This window comes from Passer domesticus, chromosome 21 (genome assembly GCF_036417665.1).
Source record: "Passer domesticus isolate bPasDom1 chromosome 21, bPasDom1.hap1, whole genome shotgun sequence".
NCBI classification, from domain to species: Eukaryota; Metazoa; Chordata; class Aves; order Passeriformes; family Passeridae; genus Passer; species Passer domesticus.
In genome coordinates this window covers 1,655,478-1,682,311 of record NC_087494.1, presented here as the reverse complement: position 1 = coordinate 1,682,311, position 26,834 = coordinate 1,655,478, and the positions used below count along the sequence as shown (strand labels likewise).

The 26,834-nt window shown below is 55.4% G+C and overlaps 1 protein-coding gene across 1 annotated transcript in view; it reads left to right on the top strand.

Annotated features, from left to right (window-relative positions):
* Nucleotides 1–4,966: 4,966 nt before the first annotated feature.
* The window catches only part of PTPRS (protein tyrosine phosphatase receptor type S), a 146,224-nt gene continuing 124,356 nt past the window's right edge, over nucleotides 4,967–26,834 (top strand). Inside the window, exon 1 of the mRNA XM_064396393.1 lies at nucleotides 4,967–5,165. The gene's annotated coding sequence lies outside the window, so the exon portion shown is untranslated. The remainder of the gene's footprint in view (nucleotides 5,166–26,834) is intronic.

The window sequence follows — 26,834 nt, the reverse complement described above, 5'->3', positions numbered from 1 at the left end:
CTGTGTCACTGCACTGTCCCTTCAGTGTCTCTTCGGTGTCCCTGCACTGCTGAGCCTCCCAGGGCACTCCCTGCCGCTGTTTGCTTTACACCAGAGAAGGGTTTCAATTTTCTGTACCAGCTTTGGCAACTGTGTTGCGTTTGGCCAGTGAGCTCCTCCGAGTCCCTGCTTCTGCAGGAGTTCATTCCTCGCTGGTTTCCTGTCGAAAAAAGGCGTTAAGGACTTGGGGGCAAGGCGAGAGCACGAAGCTGGAGCGAGCTCCTGGTGGTGGGCTCGGCTTTACCCTTCCTGCTGCTCCTTCAGCCTCGCTGTCTGGGTACTGCTGCTGCGTGGGAGCCAGGATCCAGTGGGATGACAGCAGCGGAGAATTTCTCCACAAGTTCCATCAGGAGATGAGTTTCTGCCTCACAAAGACCCCAGGCTCAGAAAGGGACACGCTTTTTGAAGTGGTTTCTCAGCTGCTGCTGAGACCTTCTCGCAGAGGTTGTGGATCAGGCGGGTTCTGGAAGTGAGGGCTTGTTCTGACCGGCCAAAACCCTCCTGTGAGCTGAAAGGAAATGGAAATTGAGCAGGGCTGTACCCATCTGGCACCTGCAGAAGAGGTGGCAGCAGTTGCCAGCCTGGGCTGGGGGTCACGGGGCAGCATCTGGGTTTGTGGATGGGCAGTGCCCGTTCAGCGGGAGCGAGCTGGGGTCGATGGTGCCCAGCTGGAGCTGCTGGTTTGGCAGCCTTGTCTGAGGACTGAATTCAAACACCATTGGGGAGATCAATAGCTTTTCTCACAGCCCACCAGTGACCGTGTCTGGGCTCAGCGGCTGCAGCTCAGACTCGCTCTTCACGCAGCTTTTACATGGATTAAATCCCAGCAGAAACAAAAAAGGGTTGGAAAAGAAGCTGGGAGTAAAGTTGGCTCCAGCACGAACCCCTGGTGTCAAGGTCAAGCCCAAACCATTTATTCCTTTAGGTGATGGGAAGTGTGAGTTGGATTTCCAGGATAACAATGTTAAAATGCCTTTTTTCACTGGGCAAGGCTCACAAAATGTATCTGCAGGGCTTGGATCTCATCTGGGGTGAGACGTGAAGGAGCTTGGAGCACCCTGGGACAGCTGAAGGTGTCTTAAACAAGAGGATGCTCAAGGTTCCTCCAGCCCCAACCATTCCATGATTCCATGACTATTCCACACTGCAGGAGCGCTGCAGAAGCTTCTCTGCACCAGCCACTGCTGGGCTCGTGAGAAGATGTTGTCATCCTCTTCAGCAGATGGATAAAAAAGCCCAGAGCAGGCAGGGTTTGGGGCACATCTCCACGGGCTCCACGTGCACCTGAGAGCTCAGCCATTAGTCATGAGGCCGGGCAGGAATTGCGCATCCCTGCAGTCATTCACGGCTTTATGGCAAGTCATGAGATATTTGGTATTTTCCTTCGAGCAAACAAAAGCAGATGATTAAGGAAGAGGCGCAGCTTGCTCGCTTTCAGGAGGAAGACAGCTTGCAAAATGCAACTCTCCGAGCTTCAATAAAACTCCAGAAAGCAAATAAACAGCCTGGCTGAGAGGAGAGCGCTCCCAGTTTCCTGAGTTTTAAGCCAAAATTGGGATTTTTGGGGGGAAGGACAGGGATTACCTCCTGCAAAACTGGCACCAGTGAAATGTCAGGAGAGCGTGGATGCTGAAATGCCAGGACAAATGCGTGTCACAGCCCCAGTTTGACTTTTCAGGCTATAGAGACACCAGAAACTTCCAAAGCTTTGACTGCAAAACCATCTCCAAATGGGAAACCAAAAGAAAGCGACTGAGTTCCATCTTTCTTCTAATTTTATTTTACTTTTTTTTATTATTTTCATTTCCAAAGCCTTTTTTTGCCTAAAGCAACGTGTTTATACAAATTGCCTCACTCTCACGAGAAAATAATAAAAAAATAGAACTATTTGCAGATGGAAAAATATTCTGTCAGAAATTTCCTGGCCACCTCTCCATTTCATGCCAACGCTCTGAAGGGCTATAAATGACTGTAGAGCAGCAAATTTGGCTACTGAGATTTTGAACCATGGTGTAGCAGCTCTCTACGCACAGGATTTAAAACCCCCCACTTATTTTACACTTTTCTACACAACTATCTCTCCACTATAAAATATACATGGGAACATTGATCGCTCTAGTGATCAAATATCTCCCCCTTCAAAAATACAGCCCATCCAGAAATGCAAGCATCCAAATTAAGAATGAGTTGGAGAGTTGAATTGCAAATGAATCAATTCCTTCCTCCAAAAAATAATAAAAAAATAAATATCCAGTCAAGCAAGACCAGAATGGGCTGGTTAATAATTGATATTTACATTTCTCCCGTGTCTGATCAAAGGATTTGATTGCATGACAAATGAGGAAATTACTGTAAAATATGATACATCCATTAAGAACACAGATGCAGCAGATAGGACGGGGGGCCCTGGTGATGCAGCACGCGGCCTGGGGGGGAGTGGATAATTCCAGATGTGGCAGAGAATCGGGGATTGCTCCCTGCTCTGTGGGAAAAGATGGGAAAAGGGGGTCTGGGGCAGGCCTGGGACCCCCCCAGGAGGGGAGAGGCTGGGGCTGGACCCCACAGCAGTGTGGGGCACCTTGGAGCTGCTGCTGGGGTCCCTCTGGGGTCCTGGGGGTCCCTGGGCATCCTACGGGTCCCTTTGGGGTCCTATGGGTGCCTGGGAGTCCTATGGATCTCTGTGGGATTCTCTGGATCCCTCTGAGCTCCTATGGATCCCCAGGGCTCCTATGGGTCCTTGGGGGTCCTGGGGGTCCCTCTGGGCTCCTCTGGATCCTTGGGGGTCCTGGGGGTCCCTTTGGGTTCCTGGAGGTTCCTATGGATCCTACAGATCTCTGTGGGATTCTCTGAGTCCCTCTGAGCTCCTATGGATCCCCAGGGCTCCTATGGGTCCTTGGGGGTCCTATGGATCCTTGGGGGTCCTATGGGTCCCTTTGTGTTCCTGGAGGTTCCTATGGATCCTTGGGGGTCCTACAGATCTCTGTGGGATTCTCTGGGTCCCTCTGGGTTCTTCTGGATCCCTGGGGCTCCTATGGATCCTTGGGGTTCCTGGGGGTCCCTAGGGGCTCCTATGGATCCTTGGGGGTCCTACAGATCTCTGAGGGATTCTCTGGGTCCCTCTGGATCCTTGGGCATCCTATGGGTCCCTTTGGGGTCCTGTGGGTCTCTTTGGGCTCCTGGGGTCTCTGTGGGATTCTTTGGGTCCCTCTGGATCCCTGTGGGATTCCATGGACTTCTGTGCATCTCTAGGGCTCTGATGCTTGGAAAAGTCCTTTTCTCACAGAGAAAAATGATTTTAAAAGGTCCAGGTGAAGGTCCTTGGTGCTGCCTCACACCCTCCAGCTCACGGAGGGTGCTGGTGGCGTTTTCCTGGTGGATCTGGGCAAGCAGAGCAGCCCTGACGCCCCGATCCCTTCCCGAGGCCCTTGGCTTGTGGCTCTCGTCACGCAGGAAAAGGAGCCAAGCCCCCAGGGGATGGTGGCACCCCCGGGCTCCTGGCAGCCCTGGGAGCGAGGAGAAGCCTTCCCACGTTTCTGCTGGATTTCCCAGGAGCACTAAAACGGGAATTGGTCAGCCTGGGCAGGCACCAGGGAAGCTTTGGGGCAGCAGGAGGAGGGAGAGCTCTGCCCGCTCCGACAGGGGCACGGCCGGGCACGATCTGGAGCTCTGGGAAAGGAAAACCTGGGGAAAAAATCCAATTATTGCTGCCAGTATGTTAAACACGGGAAATATTAACAATTACATATTAAATATATATGATATTAAATATATAGTAAATATTTATAAATATATATTATAAATTTATAGTGTATATTGTATAGTATATAATTATAAATGAACATATATTTTATATATTACATAAAAAATACATTACATATATAATAAATAAATGTATTATATATTATATATTATAAAATAGTACACATATTATTATAAATATATATAATATATAATTTATTGCAATATATTACATATATTATTATAAATACATATTACATTTATTATTATAAATAAACGTATATATATAATATATTATAATATATTACATTTATTATTATAATAAATATATATTTATTTTATATACTATATATTATAATATATTACACGTATTATTATAAATAATATATATTATATATTATAATATATTACATATATTATTATAAATAAATATATATTACATACTATATATATTATTATAAATGAATATATAATTTATATATTATATAGAATAATATATTCTATATATTATGATAAATAAATATATGTTATGTATTGTATAGAATAATATATTACATATATTATTATAAATAAATATAGATTACGTAGTATAATTATTATTATAAATGAATATATATTTTATATATTACATAGAACAATATAGTACATATATTATTATAAATAAATGTATATTATATATTATATAGAATAATATATTGCATATATTATTATAAATAAATGTATATTATATGTTATATAGAATAATATATTGCATATATTATTATAAATAAATGTATATTATATGTTATTTATAATCATATATTGCATATATGATTATAAATAAATGTATATTATTTATTATATAGAATCATATATTACATATATTATTATAAATAAATATATATCTATTAAATGTTCAAATGGGAAATGGGGCACACATGAAGAACTGACTCAGCACTGGGGTGTGCCCAAGTCAGGGCTCACAGCGGCTGCAATAATCGCGGTGTCTCCGTTAAACGCGTCGGGGCAGGACCCCCCAAAACCCCCGCGGGCCTCGCGCCTCCGCTCCCACGTGCGCGGGGCCTTTAAGGCGCGGCCACGCCCTATCCCCCCGCGATGACGTCACGGCCCCCGTCCCCCCACCGTCCGCACGGGGCGTGTCGGCGGCGCCCCGCCCCGCGGTGACGTCACGCGGCGGCCCGGGGAATGACATCACCGGCGCGAGCGGGCGGCGGGCGGGAGCGCGGCTCGCCGCAGTGTCCCCGCGCCCCGCGCGGCCCCAGCGCAGCCCCGGGCGGAGCCCGAGCCCGAGCCCGAGCGGCGGCGAGGCGGAGCAGCGCGGGCAGCGCGGCCGCGGCCCCGCGCAGCCCCTCCGCCGGCAGCATGGCAGCGGGCGGCCGCGCCGGCAGGTACCGCGGGCGCGGTATAGCGGGGCCGGCCGCGGGGCAGCGCGCCGGGGAGGGGTCGCGGTGTACCGGGGGAGGGGTCGCGGTATACCGGGGTTGGGGGTTCTCGGTATGCCGAGGGGGTCGCGGGAGAGCGGCGAGGGGTGGCGTTCCAGCGGGCAGCGCTCGGGAGGGGTGGGCTGGCTGCGGGGGTGCGGCCGGCGGCGATGGGGGGTCGCGGGTGGGTGGCACCGGAGAACGGGGGGCGTGTTGGGGGGGGGATGTATGGGAGGGGTGCGGGGGGAAGGGGCCGCGCTATAGCGGGGGTGCGGGGAGGGGGCGCGCCGGACCGCGGGCACGTGCGGCGGGGGAGCGCCGGGGCGGCGGCCCCGGGACCGGGCGGGGGCTCCGGGGTGCGCTGGAGCCCGGGCGGGGGGTCCCGGGCAGAGCGCGCCCCGCTGCCGGTGCCGGGCTGCGCCCCGCTCCGTGCCCCGCCGCACCGCGATGTGTCCGCGCCCGGCTCCATCCCACGCCCCGCTTTGCCGGTGCCTCGCCCCCGCTTCAGGACCCCCGGCTCCCCGCCGTGCTCTTTCCTCGCTGCCGCCGCGCCCCCGCCCCGTTCCCCCGAGCGCGGTCCCCGCGGGGTTCGGGGTGCGGGGTTCGGGGTGCGGCCCCGCGCGGGGTGTGCGGGCTCCGGCATCACCCCCGTGCTGGGGGCTGCGCTCGCACGGAAGGCACCGTGCGGCGGCTGCTGCTCGGCACGATGGTCCGGGGCTTCCCCGGCTCCGGCGCGCTGGGATGCTCCGCTGGTGGAGCCGGTGCCGCTCCCGGATGTCGGAGTGTCGGAGGAGCCATCGGAGCGCTCCTCTGTGCCGCGCCGTATCCTGGTGACACGGCTGTGTCCCCCCGGGATGCTGCCTTGTCCTCCCACCCCCCGAGCCCCTCAGCGGGTGGGGTTTGCCCCGCTGTCACCGGCTCAGTGGCTCAGTGGCAGTAGCAAGGAAGGGACAGGAATCACCCCAAAACCAGCCCAGTCCCCATGCTGGGGGGTCCCTCCCCTGTGCCGGGGGAGCTCCACCAAACCTCCCCCTTCTGAAAGGGGAATCGGCTCTGGCGCTGGAGTCACAGAGGGACACCCCTGGGGTGACAGCAGGTGGTGTTTTCCATCTGCCCTCGGGGATTTCAGCTGAAATCTCGAGCCCCGGGCTCATCCCGCAGCCGGCCCCGGAGGCTCCGTGTCACCGAGCCGAAATTTCACAATGGGGGTGAAGCCCCCCACCCCCTCAATAAGAGTAATGATAAATCGTGTTTGTGCTTCCCCAGGAGGATCCCGTGCCAGTCCCCGCTGGGCAGGCAGACGGTGCCAGTGTGGGATGGGGGGAGCAGTGCGGGTGTGGAGGTGACAGCCGGGGAGGGCTGGTGGCATCTGCAGGGTGGGATCTGGGCTCCCTGCAGGCAGGGGACAGCTCTGCTCTTGGGCTGTTCACCCTCTCCCAGTCCCGGGAGGCTTTGCTCCCACAAAAGCACTCCCTGCAGGTGGGAGGAAAAAGCAGTTTTGCTTTTTCTGGGGGGTTTCAGCCCTTCCTGCGAGCGGGAGCACCCTGCGGGGTGAGGGGAGTGCCGCCTGCCCCCTCCCCGGGCCAGCCCCTCCGGGGTGTGCAGGGGATGTTCCCGTGGCACTCCCGCTGCTCTCAGCGCTGCTCACAGCTTGGCTTGGCCAGGACAAAATACCAATAGGGATTTCTGTGATTTTTTCCCCATAAATGGTGTTTTGGGGGTGGTGTGCCCGCGCCTGGCATGGGGAGCTGTGTGTGTCACCTGGAGGGGTCTGGCTGGGGGGATTGGGCTGTGAGAGCTCCCAGTGAGGGAAATGGAGCTGGACTGGCATGCTGGGCACGGAGGCTGTTGGGTTCAGCAGGGCAGGGCGTGTGCTGATGGAGAGGACCCTCCTGCCCTCCCCAGGGGGAAGATAACCCCCCCCTCTGCTCACCCAGCAGTGGGAAAGCTGTTAATTGTTCCCTGCCAGATTGACTTATAAATTAACAGGTTTGCTGGCACTCTCCTCCTCCTTCCTGTGCGTGGTAAAGGCCCATATTTCAAATGGGAAAAAGTCATAAATACTTTGAGTAATGTGAGAGGAGCTTCCAGCTGAAGCTGTGCCACCGGGGGCTGTGGGGGAGAGGGGTCCCCTGCAGCAGAGCTGTTCATGCCCTCGGCTGTGGGGTGATGGAGGTGACGGGCAGCAGGTTCTCGGGTCCTTTGGGGGCTGTCTTTTGGCATTGGCCTCGCTGGCAGGACAGGGTTGTGCCCCCTGTGTCTCTGCCCCTGTTCCCTGGTGCTCACTGGCTTGATAAATTCAGATTTGGCAAACAAAGCCCCTTCCTGGGGTGTCCCGAGGGGAGCAGGTCTGCTCTGCCTTTTCCTGGGTGCTGAGGAGTGTGACATCTTCCCTGAGCAGCAGAGGAAAATCGTGTTTTTGCTCTCTCTCCAGGAGCGTGGATTCCTGTTAGACCCTTAATCCTGCCTTGGGAGTCGAGGTGGGAATGAGGCTGGAGAGCCAGGTGGGATGCCCAAGGAGACGACGTGGCCACGCTCCAGGGAAACTGAGGCTGCTGGGGATGCTGTTTGTGTCTCCTCAGAGCACTGGCACAGCCCCAAAGGGCTGGCGATGTCCTGAAGCACCCCAGAGAGCTGGGACACCCCGAGTGAGGTCGGGGATCCCTCCCGGGGTGGATCCCCAGGCTGGCAGGGCCCAGCCCGTCCAGCTGCTCTCCCTGGAGCAGAGTTACTCCAGGTAGTAAGTGCCCAGGGAGCCGTGGGTGTGCTCCCCACGTGGCTGGGGCTGCGTGGGAGTTGAGCTGCCGTGGGGATGGAGCCGTGGCCACGCTCCGCTCCCAGCTGAGACATTTCTTCCTTTGCATCGCCGAGATAAAACTGCCCGTGTAGGAATGGAGATAAAGAGAAGGCAGATCTAACCCGAGTCAGTGTGGGCAGTGCGAGCGTGTGGTAAGGAGAGAGGTTACTCAGTTGCATTAAAAAGATACTGCTAAGTAGTTTAATCCACAGCTGCTGAACTTTGAGCTTTAAATTCTTCTTATGTGAGTTGATAAGAACATGCATATTATTCATAACTCTCTCCTCAAAAAAAAGGGGAAATCTGTAAATGACTTCTATTAAATATCGTCGCTTCAACAGCATGAAAAATGTGCCTGGCTTGTACTTCAAATAATCCCTTCCCTTGGCCCAGCTCAGCCCATCCGTGGAGCTCTTTGCTTCCTGCAGAGGATGGTGGGACTGGGGTCAGGAGCTGGGGGCTTTGGTGTCTCTGGGCAGAACCCCCAGGGCATATATATATATATTTTTTTTTAATATTTGCAAATGGAAGAATCCAGCCGGGCTGGGCAGCTTCTGGCTATGTCAGTATTGCTTTTTAAACCTTGTGGTCAATTTAAACCTGTGAGCCCTGAAGTAGTAACGCTCGGTCCAGCTTCCTCTCTGCAAAGTTTATTACACAATAAGCTGGAACAATCTGCAGGCTCTGTTTGTTAGACCTTTCTTTTTACTCTTGTCCTCTCTTTCTGATCATTTTCTTTATAACCTGACCATTTTTTTTTCCTTGACATCAGCCTAGGAAACTGGAAATTGTCTTTTATTTGCCCCCGTCTTTCAACTCATAAACCCTCTAGAGTTCTGAGTCTGATCCAATATAATTCTTTTGGACTTTTTTTTTTTTTTCTAGCTTGGGTATCATTGTCTTGCCTTGGCAATTGATCCAGCTTGGTGTTCCTGTTGCAAAGGCTGCCTGTGCTGTTGGATTATTTTTTCATCCGACAGGCCTGTGCTGAGCTGCCTGTCCTGCACACCATGTCCCCCTGCAGCCCCAGCATCCTCCAAAAAAAAGGAATTTTCACAGCCACCCTGCCTTCTTGACATCACTCCACAAGGAGCTGGTTGGGAGGTGTGCGTTTCTTGGAACTTCATTTATTATTTTTTTACAACCTGTGAAGCCTCCTGGCTCCCACCAGCTCCCGAGGGCCCCCCTCACGTGTGGGGACAGCCCAGGGAGGGGCAGAGGTGCTGCCCTGCCGAGGAAGGAGGGATGTGCATCCCCTGGGATGCCCAGGTGTGAGGAGGAAGCAGGAGCAGGCTGGGGGAGCGTGGCACGGGCTGTGCCCACACCTGGAGGGGCAGCACCCAGGTGTTCATCACCCAGGTGTTCACCCAGGTGTTCACCCAAGTGTTCAGGGGTGCTCTGCTGCCTCTGGAGCCAAAGGAGGCATGAGGGTGACACAGCTGATGGGAGAAGGGGGCACCAGCACCTACCTGCACTAACCCTAACCCAACCCAAAGCTGGGGTTTCTCCCTCCTTCTGGCACTTGCTGGCCCCTCAGGGGTTCTGTCCCCTGCTCCAGAGATGCGAGGCTTCCCCAAATCCTGGTCCTGCCATCCTGCTGTGGTCCTGGAGCCTCACCTGGCCAGCTTTGGGAACGGCCTTTGCCCAGCTCCTGGGGCAGCAGGAGGGATTTGGGAGCCCTGCTGCGTGGGCCAGCCCCCAGGGAGATGGGATTTTAGCATTCCTGCTTTCCATGCATTGCTGTAACTGAGATGCTCCACAGCCAGGATCCATCAGAACCTCCATGCTCCAGTTCCCTGGCAACATTTGCACAAAACAAGAGCTGCTCTAGATTAGACAGCAGATACTAGTTTGTCTAAACAGGTTTAAAAACCTATCAAATTAAACTGGGCCAGGCAACTCGTACAATGTGTACACCTAAATTGGTTTAACATTTGCATAAATCAGATTAAATCGGGGCTGTGGGATGGCTCAGGTTGGGAAGCCTGTGGCTGTTTGTGCCCAGCTTCTGGAGTTCACCACTCCTGCTGCCGAGTCAGGGTTATTTTTGCACAGCAGCAGCTGAATCCCCTGTTTTCAGCCCCATTTCTTAGGTGAGTGCTCTGTCAGTGCTGGTTTACACCACACCAGGGGGCTGCAGTTTGACTGTGACCCCTGAGCAGCTGGGATGTCCCCACCCAGCCCGGGGACACGGCTGCAGCCACGATTTGCAACGTGTGGCAGGTCCTGCAGGGGTTTTGCAAGAAGGGTCTCTCTCTGCAGGAGGATTTTGAAGCCTGATGGGGTTTGAGGAGTGAAGGTTCGTGGGTGAATCCTTACCTGGGCAGCTCCATGCCCGGGGTCTTGCCCCTCCTGCTGCCATCTCTGATCACTTTTGGGGTTCTTGGACATGGATTGCAGGGATGTGATGGTGGGGATTCCCCCTGCTTTCCCTTCTCTTCGAGGCAGTGATGCTGTGGGATCACACCTCGTGCTGTGGGTACAGAGGGCACAGAGCTGGGGGCAGAGTGCTCTCCCTGCCCCTGGCATGGAGGCAGGCAGCTGGGGTGGCACATGGTGAGCGTGAGAGGGAGGACGTGGTGCCTGTGGCTTCTCAAACTGCACCGATCCCATCCAGGGAAGTCGCTGCCTGCTCGGGGATTCAGTGCTTTGTCTCTTTGTGGTGCTGCATGAATCTCCCCCTCCTTCCCTCTGATCTGTTGTTTAATCGTTTTCTTCCTGGCGTCCCTGTATCCAGCGTTGTGAGTAATTCCACGGCTGATTTAAGTCTGAAAGCTTTTTTCCTTGCGAGTCCTGGTCGTGCTTCCCTCCATTTTGCCGTTGTGATCAGCAGGGATGGACAGACCTTCTGCTTCTGCTGCCACACGCGCGCGAGCATGCAGCACAACCTGCAGCAGCTCAGGATTTTTGTGTCTTTTCAAGCTAATCGTCAGCTCTGACATCATCAAGTGTTTGTTCTGGTGCCTGTGAATCACAGATGGGTGCTGCTGCGGGCTTGCACGGCTCCAGGTTTCCCTCCTGCTGTGTCTCTCTTTGTTTCCCGAGGTGCTGCTGCTCGCTGGCAGCAGCTCCAGCTCTCTCCCTGCTCAGATGCAGAGGGGCTGGAGGCTGAGCAGCACTTTCCCCTCAGCACGTGAAGTTCCCATGTCCAGCACCATCAGGAAATGTGGGAAGCAAAGGTGCTGGGCATTGTGTCCTGCTGGAAGGATGGGGTGGAAGGAGATGCTCTTTAGGGCCCCTTCTAACCCAAACCATCCCACAGTTCTGTGAAGGGTGTTTCTCAGGCTGCTGGGATTTCTACCAACAACCTGTTGTTCCTGGGATTGTTGCCATCCCCTCCAGGCTGGTGCCCCCAGCACAGGGGCAGAGCACCACAGCCAGGTGCCCACAGGTCCCTGGGAGCAGGCAGGGTGCTGTCTCCTGGCCAGGTGGGACCTGCTTGACCTGAGCATCCTGCAAAGGGCAGGGGCTGCTCTGGGCACCCACTGGGGCAGGGGTGATGCAGAGGGCTGGGCCCTGTGCTCCCAGTGCAGTGTTTCTGTCCCACGGGTTGGCCAGCCCTGCACCTCAGGCCTGTGGCATTTTGCACTGGCCCTTCACGTGCCACAGCACAGAACCTCCCAGCCATGTCCTTCCCTCCAAGTCGCCATTTTATTTTTCTTAAACATTTATGTATAACCGTACACTAACCTATAAAAATTAGTTTAGGATGGCTGCCAAGAAAATCTCTGCGGTGCCTTGTGGGTAACTCCCTGTGAATTACCATAAAAGCTGTAGTGTGAGGCTGCGGTGGCAGTTGTGAGGATGCCAGTCATCATGCTCTGTATTTAAAATTCAGATGAATGTGTAATGCCTCCGTGGCTGGATTGCAGGAGCTCGGAGCATTCCTGTCCCTGCCCTGCGCCCTCTCTGCTTTTTCAGTGTCCTCTTACGTTCTTCCAGTGTTTTGCTTGATTGTAAAATGCAACAGGTAGCAAATTGTGGGCAAGCCACTCTGGGAGGGAGAGTGGTTTCTGATAGCTTCCTCCCTGGAGGGACCAACCTCCTGCTTCCACTGAGCCCGTGGCAATATTCCACTGAAGGGAAAAGCCACTCTGTAAAACCCTTCCTGTCCACATCCTGCCCCAGCCACATCCCAAGGGCTCGGTGGCTCTGGGGCTGCTCAGGGGTTCTGGGGCTGTTCAGGGGTTCTGGGGCTGCTCAGTGATTTTGGGGGACCAGGGCTCACTGGCTCAGTGCAGCAGGGGATGTCCCCACGTGCTGGGGATGCTCCACTGCCATGCTGGAGGAGGATGCAGCTCCCTTGCCACCAAGCCAATTGCACGCTGCTGTTTATCCGTGTGCCCTTGGAAATCCAGAGTGCTTCTCTTGATCTGTCACTGCTGCTTTCCCTCTGGAGCACTGAGCCAAGGTGACTGTGGGGCTCCAAGGCAGAGCCTCAGCCCCAGAGCTGCTCTGCTCAGTGCAGGGCTTGGCAGGAGGTGGTGCTGATCTGCTGGCCATGATGGATCGTTTCATTTAAATTTCCCTGAAATATAATATTCATCTTGGTGTCACTGTCCCACCTTTATTATAGTTCACTGATAAACATCTGTAATCTGAGAACCATCCGCACCCTGCCAGACACAGCCTGGCAATAATGAACACATTCCTGGAGCCAGGGAAGGTGTCCCAGGGATGTGTCCCTGCTCTCCCAGCCCTGGCTGATAAATAAAGCAAGAAGCAAATCTCTTTTTCCCAGGTGTATTTACACATGGCTGTTGGCTTCAGGGCTCTAAAATGGTGGCAGTTGGATATAACCTGGTGTCCCTGTTAGTACCCAACAGGGATTTCTGAATGCAGCCTCTGGCCTGTCTCTGGCTGAGGGTTCAGGCACCACCCCAGTGAATCCCCCCATGCTGGGCAGCCTTTTTCTCCCTGTGGTAAATCCCTGCCCCTCTCCCAGCTGCATTTCAGCAGGAGGGGATGCAGCTCTCCCAGGGAGCTGGGCTGTGTGGCAAGGCACGTGGTTTTACCTTTTCCCTGCTAGTCCAGAGCGAGCACAGGAGCTGACAGGACCAAGCCCAGCCCCAGGAATGGTTCCACCTCGGCAGCTCAGTGTGATCCCAGGAGGACAGGCTGCTTTGGGGGCTCCAGCACAGCCCCTGTGTCCCTGCAGTGCTGGCCAGGGAGCCTCCATCACATTTCTGCTCGTCTCCTTGCTCTCCCAACTGCTTTTACCCCAAAGGCTGCTGCTTCTCTGGGCTCTGACTGGGGGAGCTCGGGGTCACCTCCCTGTCCAGCACAGCCAGGTGGCTCAGCGTGTCCCAGCTTGGCCACCCACTCCAGAGCAAGGGTCAGGGGACATCTGCTGTGCCTGGGATGGATCTTTTTACCAGTGCAGCAGTGGGAGGTGGCAGCTGCTGGTCCCACGTGCCACTGGGAGTGCTCTGCTTCACAGGGAGAGTTGTTGGCTGATCATCCTCTGGGGAAGCAGCTCCTGACCACCTCCAGGGTTTTGTCCTTTGGAATTGTTGTGGATCCCCAGAAGCCTCGTACAGACCTGACCTCTTGGGCTGCTCTCCTGGAAAGGGCTTTCCTCTGCCTCTGCTCGTGCCTCCACTTCCTCCTCTGCATTTGACCCAGAACAAGCTGAATTTTCTGCTGCTTTGGGATTTCCTGCCACCTCTGTTCCTTTCTGGCATCCAGGTCCTGAGACTTGCAGCCTTTTTCTGTCTTCTTGCAAAACTTGTCTGGAAGAGGAAAATCCCTGGATTTGGAGTCCCCCAGCACCATCCATCTGGAATTGACAGCTGCTCCACCGGGCAAGCCCTGGCTCTGCTTTGGGATGTGCTCAGAGCCCCGAGGAGAGCAGCCAAGCAAGATCCTTGCTCACTCCATCCTGGAAGGACTTGTTGCACCAAGATTGATTTTTTCCAGGAGCCCAAAGCACAAGTTGGCACTCCCAAGGGCTGAGGCTGAGCCGACAGTGAAGCTCTGAGCGGAGCTGGGTGCAGGGCAGAGCCCTCACCACCCTCACCACGTGTCCAGCTTCCTCCAGGAGGGATGAGGACGAAGCTCCAGCCATCACCTTCATGTCTCAGCACCTCGGTTTCAGCAGGCTGCCCTGAGGTGGGAGCACCAGGGGTGTTTGTGCCCCATGGACTGCGTGCCCCAAAGGCTGTGCTGGTGTGAGGGGGTTCAGGTGTGGCTGCCTGGTGTTGGGAAGGAACACAGACCTGCTGTGCTTTCAGCCTCTGCTCCCAGGCAGCGGGATGGCAGCTCCTGTGCTTTTTCCAGTCCTCCCTCTGGAAAGCAGCAGCCCCAGAGGTGTGGAGAGCAGGAGCTTTCCCTTTGCTTCGGCGGAGGTGACACGGGGGTGGCACCCATCCGGCAGCGCTGAGATGTGTGCTCTAAAAATAGCTGCAAGGTTGCTTTGAAAAGAGGGAAAGAAGCAAGGTGGGAGGAACTGAAGTGTTTCTTGGAAGTAAGAGAGAAAGGTGAATGAAATCCTTGATGGCACTCAGAGCTGAGGCTTCTCATCCCGGCTGCCTCGGGGGGATGCTGAGGATGTGGAGCTGGGGTGGGCTCCCCATGGGTGCCACGGGCTTCTGGTGTGGCACAGAGCTGGACTTTGGGCTGGCTGAGGAGTAATGAGGAGGGGGCGAAGAGAAGACTTGCAGTTTTCATGCTGGAGGTGCATTTCCAGCTGGCGGGGTCTTCCTGGTCCCCGTGTGACCCACCCGGGGCATCGTCCCCAGTGTCCTGCCTCCTCCTTGGTGACTGGGCTGGCCGCTCTTGTCGTGGATGGTGACGTGGCTGTGACTCTGCTCTGCATCTGGGGGCAGGACTGGTGAGGTGGGGGGACAGGCAGGTTCTTTCTGGGTGTCCCCAGGCTGCCAGAGCAGCCTGAGCTGGGCATGTACCAAGGGCAGGGAAGGGAAGCTTGGGGAGAAGCTCCTGCTTTCCTGCCAGGTCTCTGCAGGGGGACAGAGGGCTGTCCCTGAGGGCTCTGTGCCCCAGAGCCACTGTCCCCAGCCAGGGCAGCTCATGGAGCACCCAGGCTTGGGTTTCTGTCTTCCAGCCCGGCAGAGCCAGGCTGCAATTAGGCTGTGCTGTAACCCGATCTCCCATCCCAGTGCTTTGTTCTTGACTTACCCTTGGCGTTTTCCAGTGTCTCTGAGCGAGCTGTGTCCCTTACCCATGCCCCATTCTGCCTCCTGCAGACAGACAGATGCTCTGGAGGCAGGGCAGCCTGGAAGTGCCCTGGGCAGTGTGTCCCCTGAGAGCCTTGTTCTCCTCCAGGCCCTCTGAACCTTCTCATGAGGAGCATTTACGGGTGGCTCAATTGCAAGTTTTTCTAGGAAGTATCAGAGGAGCTTGTGGTCCTCACATCAGGGCCCTAGAACACTCTGCAGAGAGCTTTAATCTTAAAATAAAATCAAAGCAAGGCTTTCAACTTGGATTTTCTTTGGAAGTCACTTTATTTTAAACCTTTTTTTTTTTTTTTGAGTAGTCCTTTAGGAGTGAAAAAGCCCCACATCATGAAATCTTGCCTATGTAAATAATTTTTGGGCTTGGGCTTTTTGAAGTCACGAGAAAGGCGTGCTGCTCAGTGCCCTCTGCCAAGGCAGTGCCATGAGTGCTGGCATCACTTGGAGTGCTGTGTGTCCATCCCCTTCCATCTGTAGGTGCATCTCAGCTCGCAGCCTCTGGATGTGGGTGAGGGCAGAGGTGCCTCTGTCCCTGCTGGGATGTGACACCATCCCCAGCTGGGAGGGACCTGCAGGGATCAGGGAGCCTTGGGCACAGCGGGGAGGGAGCCACGGGCTGGGGAAAGCCTGGGGGGCTCCTGGGGGAGCTTGGGGCAGGTGGGATGGGGAGGATGGAGCAGCAGCCGGGCGTGGGACGCGCTGCTGGAGGAGACAGGGACAGGGACAGGGACAGAACAGCCCGTGCTGCAGGGGACACGTGGCCCTGCTCAGCTCTGTGCCAGCTGCTCCACAGCCACCCCCTCCAGGAGGAGCAGGGAAGGAGCCCTGGGCTCCAGGAGGAGCAGGGAAGGAGCTCTGGGCTCCAGGAGGAGCAGGGAAGGAGCTCTGGGCTCCAGGAGGAGGAGGAAGGAGCTCAGGGCTCCAGGAGGAGCAGGGAAGGAGCTCTGGGCTCCAGGAGGAGCAGGGAAGGAGCTTTGGGCTCCAGGAGGAGCAGGGAAGGAGCTCTGGGCTCCAGGAGGAGCAGGGAAGGAGCCCTGGGCTCCAGGAGGAGCAGGGAAGGAGCTCTGAGCTCCAGGAGGATCAGGGAAGGAGCTCTGGGCTCCAGGAGGAGCAGGGAAGGAGCCCTGGGCTCCAGGAGGAGCAGGGAAGGAGCTCTGAGCTCCAGGAGGAGGAGGGAAGGAGCTCTGAGCTCCAGGAGGAGGAGGAAGGAGCTCTGGGCTCCAGGAGGAGCAGGGAAAGAGCCCTGGGCTCCAGGAGGATCAGGGAAGGAGCTCAGGGCTCCAGGAGGATCAGGGAAGGAGCTCTGGGCTCCAGGAGGAGCAGGGAAGGAGCTCAGGGCTCCAGGAGGATCAGGGAAGGAGCTCTGGGCTCCAGGAGGAGGAGGAAGGAGCTCTGGGCTCCAGGCGGAGCAGGGAAGGAGCCCTGGGCTCCAGGAGGATCAGGGAAGGAGCTCAGGGCTCCAGGAGGAGGAGGAAGGGTCTCTTGGCATTGGGGAGGCTCCAGCCCTGACGAGGCTGGGGCTGACCCAGAGCCCTGCAGCAGCTCCAGTTCTCCTTTCTCCAGACTCCTGCAGCTGAACACCCAGCCTGAGCACTGTCTGTGGGCTCTGTCTGCCCTGCTCCCTTCCAACTGAGCAGGGGGCACTCTTGGAGAGCTTCTCCCGACCTTTCCAGCTCCGTGCCCTCAGCTGCCACCAAGTGACACGGTGACATTTCGAGTTTTGAATGTCTGTGCAATTCTATAGGATAAAAAAAAAAAGCCAGCAGAAATGAAATGCTTTGGCTTTTTGTCTCTGACAAATTGGATTTGTTAACCTGAAGCTGCATCTGTCAGCTGGCAGGGCAGCCGATGGGATGGTGGGAAGAGGAGTGAAGTGTGTCTGCCCTGTTCTCAGATCATTTCTGCCGTGCCCAGCCTGGCTCTGCCCTGTTCTCAGATCATTTCTTTGTGCCCAGCCTGGCTCTGCCCTGTTCTCAGATCCATTTCTTTGTGCCCAGCCTGGCTCTGCCCTGTCCTCAGATCCATTTCTGCCATGCCCATCCTGGCTCTGCCCTGTTCTCCTCAGATCCATTTCTTTCTGCCCAGCCTGGCTGTGCCCTGTCCTCAGATAATTTCTGCCCTGCCCAGCCTGGCTCTGCCCTGTTCTCCTCAGATCCATTTCTTTGTGCCCAGCCTGGCTCTGCCCTGTCCTCAGATCCATTTCTGCCCACGTGCTCTCCGTGGCAGCTTCCAGCCCGTGCTGGGGTTTTGCAGGTCTCGCTTGGCTGCTCAGCAGGCTCCAGTGTGGGATGGCTGCAGGCTCTGCAAGACTCTCCAGCGCTGCTCATATGGAAAACACTCTCAGTAACCACAAAGAATGGAGATGGCGCTTAAAAATCACAAATAAAGGTCATCAGCAGGGGCCTCACGGGATGAAGACAGCCAAGCTGCCTCGTGTGGTGTCTGCTGGGCTGGTGTGACTTGAGAAGCCCCTTCCTGGGGGGCTGGTGCAGGCCGTGTCCCCTCCTGTGCATGTCCTTGGGCTGGGCTCTCCCTCTCACACGTGCAGTGACCTTTTCCTTCAGGAGGGTTTGTGGTTGCACAAGGCTGTGGGGATCAGCCGCTGCTTGGGCAATCCCACAGGAAGGCACACAGCAAATCCTGAATCCTGCCACGAGAGCAGGCACAGCACTGGCACGGGAGAGCAGCTCCAGCTCCCAGGGGGATGTGGGCACCTGCGTTGGCCCCAGCTGGCTGCCAGCCTCAGAGGGATGCACAGGAAAGTCCCAGCCAGGGGCTGTGTTTGAGGCTGAGGCACCCAAAACCTCCCTGCACTTGGAGCAGACCAAAGCTCGAGCTTTGAATCCATTTTTGAATGGAGTGAAAAATCCCTTTATTCAGTTTTCCCGTGTCTGAAGGGCAACTGGAAGACTTGGGCCTGGCTTTTTCCCACTGCAGAGAACGAGGTGGAAGCCTTCTGTCCAGGTGCTGTGGTGTGTGTGGCATCTCTTCCCAGCTCTGTCACCTCAGTGTGAGGATTTGCTGCATTCTGCTGCATTAAAATAAACAAGGAGTTATTTTGGAGGCACACAAATCAACAGGCCACTGGATTTCCTCAGTCACCCTTGCTGCTGAATGGGGGAAAAATGAACCAAGTACCTGCCAGCCCCAGGAGGGATTTGTTAAAGCCAGTGCTGATGATGGGCAAAATTGAGTTCCTGCCTGTGGTGGGTTCCCTCACAACCCTGCACATTCATCCTGTCTCTAAAAATCTCTGTTCCTGTCAGTGGGAAAGGAGACTCTGATCTGCTCTCCAGCTCTGAGCCCTTCTGGCATTGAGAGGAGCAGCACGGGGCTCTCCAGCCTCTCTGGGGACTCGTTGGTACTCTGAAAATTGGGTCCTTTTGGGTGTTCTGGGATGCAGGAGAAACCTGGATTATCCACAGAGTCGCTGTCCCGTGGCTGCTGCTCAGATTTTGGTGGGTTTGGAGGCTTTTCAAGGCTCTCCAGGAACTGTGCCCAGCATGTACCCAGTGACAACCACTGGCCCTGTCCAGCTGGGTTCCTTCTGGGGCTCTGGCTTCCCCTGTACCTGTCTCTGTGTACTCTGGGCCCTCTTTGCAAGCAGAGCTGCCCCTGCCTTTTTAATGGAAGAGCTTTGGCCTGCAGTGATGGCAGACAAACTGGGATCCCCTGCTTCTGGAGGAGTGGGGAGCTGCTGGCATCCTCATGGAGGGAGTGTCCAGGGCCAGGCTGGCACTGTGGAAGGTGCCCCTGCCCACATCAGGGCACTGCAGCTGGCTGCTCTCAGGGGCTGTAACCTGCTTTGTGCTGGGTGCCAGAGATGGGTCAGATCCTCAGCCTCATCCCTGGGCTGTGGGTGTCTTCATCCCGGGGTGTGAGGCTGGATTATTCCAGCAGAGCCCCTGGGTTGTGCTGGAGCCTCCAGCTGCCCCCATCCCACCAGGCAGGGCCCTCACCACCAGCTCTTGATAACGTGTGGCTTTGAGCAGCCCAGCCCTTCTCTGGCACAGAAAGGACAAATTAAATAAACATGCTTGATTGCTTAAACATTTGTTTTTTAAATTAGCAGCAGCTTTTTTGTATTAAAGTCTGTGGATATGCTGCTGGGGAACACTTTAGCAAGTTGTTTTTTTTCTTCCTGGTGCTACTTTTCCAGAGTGGTTCATGATTTAGAAACCAAATGCAAAATGCAGGCCAAGTTTGAGGTTGAATCCAGTAGAAGATGTGGATGGGAAGAAAGTGCACTGCTTGGAGCTGTGGGGCCCTGTTTGGATGCATGATGGGACAGGCCTTGAAGGCAGCAGCATTTGTAAATTGTGCTGGGCAGATTGTCTGAATTATGGAATCACAGAATGGCTTGGTTGGTTGGGTGGGACCTTAAAGATGATGTTTTTCCAACCCCCAGCACCTTCCCCTGGGCCAGGTTGCTCTAAGCCCCATCCAGCCTGGCCTTGGACACTCAGGAACGGCTCAAGGTGCTCCATGATTGTCCCCAGCTTCTCTTAGAAAGTTTCAGTTGTCCATAAATCGTCCAGATGTTGAATTCTCCTGCAGGAAGGTGCTTGGAGGTGCTGTGTGTGCTGCCAGGGAGTGGATTTGCAGCCCTTGCCCTGTGCTCTGGGTGGGTTGGACTTGGGCACCAGCTGGGCTTGGCACCTTGCCCTCCGTGGCACAGTTGGTGTCCCTGCACCCAGCCCCTCCCTGGCTGTGCCTCTGGGTGTGTTTGCTCTCTGTCCTGGGTGGGTGGCAGAGCCAGCGTGAGGGTTACAGCCAGAGAGGAGCCAGTGCTGCTGGCTGGCATCTCTGGGAAGGCAGAACCAGCCAGTGAGCAGCCGATGCTGCGCTTGACCCTGCTTGGAAGTGGGGCTTGGTGCTCCCGTGGGCTTGCTGTCAGTGTGCTGTGCAGGGGGATGACCCAAACGGGCAGGTGAGGATCCCCTGGGTGCCTGCAGGAGCCCCATCCCTGCTGGGACAGGAACTGTGACTGTAGGAAAGGATAAATGGAGTTCCACGGTCCCACTGCTTTCTGTGTCATCCCTCTGGGTTATTCTGAGCTCCTGGCAGCTGGCTCAGGGACCAGCCTGGCCTGGGGGAGCCCACGGGCTGGTGCTGCTCATTTTCCCTCTGCACCGACTCCAGGGCACGTCCTTAATTTTTTAATTAGTGGATGCATCCCCCCTGAGCACAGCTCCAGCTCAGCTGAGTGTCCGTGTGTGGATGGAGGATTGCCTCAGTCCGAGCCCTGGGTGACAAGCCCTGGGTTTTATTGTTTAGTTTTTACCTAGTAAAGGTTTAATAAATGGAATTAAATACTGTGAAACTTGAGGTAATTAAATGTGGAAGCAGAAGGAAAAGAATTGTGAAGCATCCTCTCCAGGAAACTAATAGTCTCCATGCCTCCTTATCTTAATGATTTTCATAATTTAGCTGAATGCAGAGATAATGGATCTGATGAACCTTTCTGGAGCTGATCTGAGATTTAATGGGCGTCGTGCTGGGGAGGGGCAGGCACAGTCAGTGTGCCTGAGCAGGGAGATAAGAGCAGGAGGGGCTGCCATGGAGGCAGGTGGGTCTCCATCCACGCTGAGTGCTCCCTCCTTCCCCCCTGGAATCAGAATCGTCCTCCAGCCCACGTGGGCTCCTGCAGCTCCTGTGCCAGCGGGTTCTGCCTTCCTGCACAAGCCCTGACCCTCCCCGGCCCAGGCAGCCGCAAAGCCGGGATCATCTCTGTTAATCTGGTCTCGCTGAGGCGGGATCAGTGAAACCACCTCGCAGATTCACTGCATTACCGAGCAGATTGAGGGACTTAGAGAGCAAATTTAATAAATATCATTTCGATATTACTCGGCGGGAAAAAAAAAAAAAAAACCACAACTAAAAACCCTCTGAGCGGCTGATGCTGAAGAGCCCTGGGAAAGTTCTTGGGGGGGACGTGGTGTGTGTGGGGCTGGGGCAGAGGGGATGGGACATCCCTGGGTGTTGGCATTGTGCTGGGGACAGGAGGAGAGGGAGGATGTCCCTCTGTGACAGCAGCACATCCAAGGGAGGTAGGGCTGGGTGTGCTTGGGGAGGTGGCAGTGCCTGGGGAAGGTGGCAGTGCTTGGGGAGGTGGCAGTGCTTGGGGAAGGTGGCAGTGCCTGGGGAAGGTGGCAGTGCCTGGGGAAGGTGGCAGTGCCTGGGGAAGGTGGCAGTGGAGAGGTCAGGGCCTCTCAGCTCTCTGTGGGTCTGCTGCTGCCTGCCTGGCTCTGCTGGCAGTGTGCTGAGTGCTGCAGCAGCTCTAGGGTGGTGATACTGCAGCTGAGCCTGGCCCCAAACAGCTGTGCTGGGGCACGGGGCACTGTGGGGTCAGTGTGGGTCACTCTGGGTCATTGTGGGCACTGTGGGTCACTATGGGTCAGTGTGGGCACTGTGGGGTCAGTGTGGGCACTGTGGGGTCAGTGTGGGCACTCTGGGGCACTCTGGGCACTGTGGGGTCAGTGTGGGCACTGTGGGGTCAGTGTGGGGTCACTGTGGGCACTGTGGGCACTATGGGTCACTCTGGGTCAGTGTGGGCACTCTGGGGCACTCTGGGGTCAGTGTGGGCACTGTGGGCACTATGGGTCACTCTGGGGCACTGTGGGGCACTCTGGGGTCAGTGTGGGCACTCTGGGGTCAGTGTGGGCACTCTGGGGCACTCTGGGCACTGTGTCAGTGCAGTGGTGGGGATGCAGAGCCAGCCCAGGTGCTTTTGCAGATGGGATCTCCTGCCCATCCCTGAGGACAGCAGCGTAGCCAAGCAGAATCCTGCCCACAGGGGAAGGAGGGAAAGCAATGGCAATGGCAAACCCCACACTTTGCAGGGCTGGCTGTGGTGAGGGAGGTTTGGGCCGTGCCAGGGCGAGGGCTGGGCACTGTCTGTCTGTCCTGCTGTCTGTCCCTGGGCAGCGCTTGCAGCCAACACACAGCCCGAGGGGCTGCTCCTCTTTGTCCCCAGCAGGACCCCCTGCCTGCTGCAAAAACACTTGGGTTAGGAGAAATGTGTGACCTCCTGCTAACCCTCTTCCCTTTCCCCTCTCGCTCTGCAAGATGTTAAAAAGAAGGGGGGGAAAAAGGGGGGAAAAAAAAAGAAAAAAACCCCCCACGCTGGGGCCAATCCAAGGAGGGTGAAAGCCGGGGACCATATCATTAAAATGCTAAAAATGAGCGTGCTGAAAACAGACACAATTGGGTATTTAAAGCTCTGAATGAAAAGAGTGTGTGTTAGCCGGCTTGTGGAGAGCTGGTCTCCCAGAGCCCCTGGAAAATATGTGGTCAAGCCCACACCATTAACTTTTTGTTTCTGGTTTGTAAAGTAGCTGTGAAATCTTGGGGGGACAGGGACCCCACGTCCCTGCCAGGCCCGTGGGACACCCGTGTTCTGGTGGAGGGGCAGCTGTGCCAGTGCCACGGGCTGTGCTGGGCAGGGCTTTGTGCACACCGAGCCTTTTGCAGTGATTTTTATCCCAAAATGGGTTAAAAAATGCCCCTCATCACACAGACTCGTGTGTCCACTGCCACCCTTGTGCCTCTTCTGCTGGGATTTGCAGCAGCCAGTCCCTGGTGGCACTGAGGAGTGGGAGCAGGAGCTGTGACCAGCAGTGTGATCCACTCCTCCAGCCCTGCCTCAGGCCAGCCACAAATTGACTCCTGCATGAATCACTGCTAAGTCACTTTGGGGCCGTTGTATCGTGTGTGTGCAGCTTGGAATCGTGGCATTTTTGAGGTTGGAAAAGCCCTCTGAGATCAGCGAGTCCGTCCCTTCCCCTGGCACTGCCCAGGCCACCACTCACCCGTGTCCCCAAGTGCCACATCCCCATGGCTTTTAAATCCTTCAGGGATGGGGACTCCAGCCCTGCCCTGGGCACCCAGTGCCTGACCACATTTTACATGAAACAACCTAAACCTCCCTGGCCCAGCCTGAGGCCATTCCCCTTGTCCTGGTGTCCCCTGGGAGCACAGCCCGACCCTCCCTGGCTGTCCCCTCCTGTCAGGAGCTGTGCAGAGCCACAAGGTCCCCCTTAACCTCCTCTTCTCCAGTCTGAGCCCCTTTTTTGCTCCCCCAGGAATTCTCCAGCCCCTTCCCCATCTCCTTTCCTTTCTCTGGGCACACTCCAGCACCTTCATGTCCTTAATCCTGGACTTCTTAAACCAGCACATCTTGGGCTGCTGGTGGCACCAGCTCAGGTGCCCAGGGCTGTGCCAAGAAGTGTGAAGTCCTCCAGCATTTTCTGGTGCTTTTTTACACAGAAATGTGGATCTTTGCAGCCCCACTCCAGCACGTTTCCTGCATCCCAGCTCAGCCTGGGTGGAAGTTGTGGCCTGTGTGCCCTGTGGGGTTATTTCTGTGCACAGACATGGGTTTCCCTTTTGAGCATACGCAGAGGGATCCACAGCAGTGCAAAATGCCCCTAAAATGTCTCCCAGGGCAAGTATTAACTGCCAGGCTGGGCTGGGCTCCAGCAGGCAGGAACAGATGAATCAGACACTTAATGGTAAAATCGAACCCCTCAAAGTACAAAAAACAACCCAGCTCCAGCAGGCTCCTCTCTGCCGACCCCAGAGCCCCAGCCGAGCAGGAGCGAGGAGGGATTTCAAACCAAACTGGGATTTTTTTTTTTGTTTTTGGGGGGCCCCCCCACCATATCTCTTGGCTGCCAGCCTCTCCGAAGGGAAGTTTCACCCCGCCTCCCGCGGTCTCGGATGTCAGGTTGGCAAGAAAAATCCCATCTGTTTTCAATCTGGATCCTCACTTCCATCCACCCAGCCTCTCCTCCCGCGCTCCCAGCCCCCAGCGCTGGCGTGTGCGCCAGGCGGGCCTCGGTGACGCTTTTTTTTTTTTTTTCCTTTTTTTTCCCCCTCCTGGTTTTTATTTTTTCTTCTAAAAATGTATGTGGCCTCTTTTGCCCCCCCTTAGCCCCCCCTTCTCCCAGCACATGCTCCAGCACAGCCCTCTCTGCGCGGGGCCTGCCAAGAACCTCTCTGTGCTCAGCCCCGCTACGGCCGCTGGCTCGGAGAATTCCCAAATGGCCGAGGATTTTCAACCCAGAGCTTTTTAAAAAAAAAAAACCCAAAAAAAAAAACCCAAGAAAAATATCTCTCTGTGTGGAAAAGAAAAAAAAAACAACAGGCAAAATTGAGAGGGGAGCAGAGGGAAGAAGGAATTTTGTTGTTGTTGTGATTTTTCTCTTTTTTTTTTTTCCTGGTTGGTTCCAACTTTTTGGTATGATTTGGAAAAGAGCAAGTACAGAGTGTTTTGTTCCTGCCTGGAGATAACAGAGCTGCTCTGAAATCCCATATAGAGTCAATGCAAAGGCGTATACGTTGCAGTCGTGATATCCTAATCTCCCTGTGAAGAAACCCTTTTGTTGCACACCCCCTCTTGCCGCTCCCTTCTCTGTCCTCTCACGCTGCATTTATATCTTATTTAAACTCTAAAGTCCTTAGGCTAGGAATTACCTTCTCCCTTTACAGATGGCTGCAAGAGCTCAGCACGGCTGTGCAGCTCCATGAAAAATAAATGAAGAAGGTTGTGGCTTTTGTTGATGGTTTTACTTCCTTTTTTTTTTTTTTTTGGTGTTTTTAGAGGTGAGAGTTTATCTCATCACAGATGAGCGGTGCCGGGCTTTGTACGGTTTTTTTTGGCCAGAAGTGTTGCCGTGCATCTCAAGGCAGGGGTTGTCCCAGCCCCGTGCCTCAGTTTCCCCTTGGTGCTCGGGTCCCGCGGACCCCCAGGGCCGGGCTCGGGGGGACGCACGCACTGCGGGGCTGAGCCCCCGGCACCGCTCGCAGGGTCCCCCCGGCCGGGCCCCGCTGCCCCCGGAGCCGCCCCCGGCCCGCCCCGGGCCCGCCCCGGTCCCGCCCAGCCCGGCCGGGCCGCCGCGGGTCGGGGGTCCCTCCCTCGGTCCCTCCGCCCTGGGGTCCCCGCGCCGCCCTCGCCGCGGAGCCTCCGCACCCCGCCAGCGCCGGGACGAGCCGGAGACGGTCGGTTTGATTTGAAAATGTAATTATCGAACGCGTTGTTTCAGCGAGGGAAAGATGTTTGCCTCGAAGCGCGCACGCCCGGGGAGGGGCGGGGGTCTCGGGGGGCCGGAGGGGCCCCGGGGCCGGGCGAGGGGCGACGGGACCGGGGGGGCGAGGGACAGCGGGGGTGGCAGGGATGGCAGCGGGGATGGCAGGGATGGCAGCGGGGATGGCAGTGGGGATGGCAGGGATGGCAGCGGGGATGGCAGTGGGGATGGCAGTGGGGATGGCAGAGGAGGTGGCAGTGGGGATGGCAGCGGGGATGGCAGTGGGGATGGCAGCAGGGATAGCAGCGGAGGTGGCAGGGGTGGCAGTGGGGATGGCAGTGGGGATGGCAGTGGGGATGGCAGGGATGGCAGTGGGGATGGCAGTGGGGATGGCAGGGATGGCAGTGGGGATGGCAGTGGGGATGGCAGGGATGGCAGCGGGGATGGCAGCGGGGATGGCAGGGATGGCAGTGGGGATGGCAGAGGAGGTGGCAGTGGGGATGGCAGCAGGGATAGCAGCGGAGGTGGCAGGGGTGGCAGTGGGGATGGCAGTGGGGATGGCAGGGATGGCAGCGGGGATGGCAGCGGGGATGGCAGGGATGGCAGCGGGGATGGCAGCGGAGGTGGCAGGGGGGCTGCGGGGCGGCGCTGGGGAGGGAATTCCGCTCCCTTCTCCTCTCCCCCTCCCTTGGCTCTGCCCACCCCTCTCCCATTTCCTCTCCCCCTTTCCCCCAGCCAAGGGCTCGCTGGGGCGTTTCGCTGCGAAACAAGAAAATGTGCGAGCCGCGTCCCGCATGCCCCTGTGCTGGGGCGCCGTGCGAAGCAGCAGCCCTGCAGCTCGCCCTCTTGCCCAAATCACCCCCCTTACTACATTTCCTTTCCTTGCTGGAAATGCCTTTTATTTTTAATGAGCTGGAGGCAGCCCGGGGCCGCAGCAGTGCGCGATGCTCTCGGGCAGGACACGGGCTGCAGCCTTTGAGTAACGGGCAGAGTTTATTCACTGTAAACATTGCACAACTCCTCTGCTCCGTTCCCAGGATTAAATACAACTCATTTTCTCGGCTTTACATGGCTTGTTTGCTAGTGCTATTAGGCTACTGCTCAAGCTCAAGATGCAGATTTGTCTAAAATGTGTAATTTTAGAAATGTAATAGACAGGGGGAAAAAAACCTCCATTTAGCTGCAGGAACTGTGTAGCTGGAGCTTTCATGAGAAATAACCACATTTTATCCCTTTATTATTCTTTTCTCGCTTTGGCAAAAGCAAAGAACTTTTCTGTTGCCGGTAACTCAGGTAACTTTTATGTCAAGGCTCTGACTTCAATTCGCAGCAGTTGGTCTGACTGGAGGCAGTTATAGCAACAGTTGAAATTAAATTTAAATTTATATTGTTCGTTGTTGGAGGACTCTCTTGCAGCTAAGGAAAGAAGTGTAAAGATTAAGCTGATCATTGCTATATATGAAAAGTAGTTTCTAACATTAACATTATGGTTCTTCTCCAAAAAAAAAGGCAAAAAAAAAAAAAAGAGAGAGAGAATTCTCTAGCCTGCACAGCTCAGTCTTTCTATAGCTGCATCTTGTTATCCTTTAATTTCCCTTTTCCTGAAAACGTCACTTAG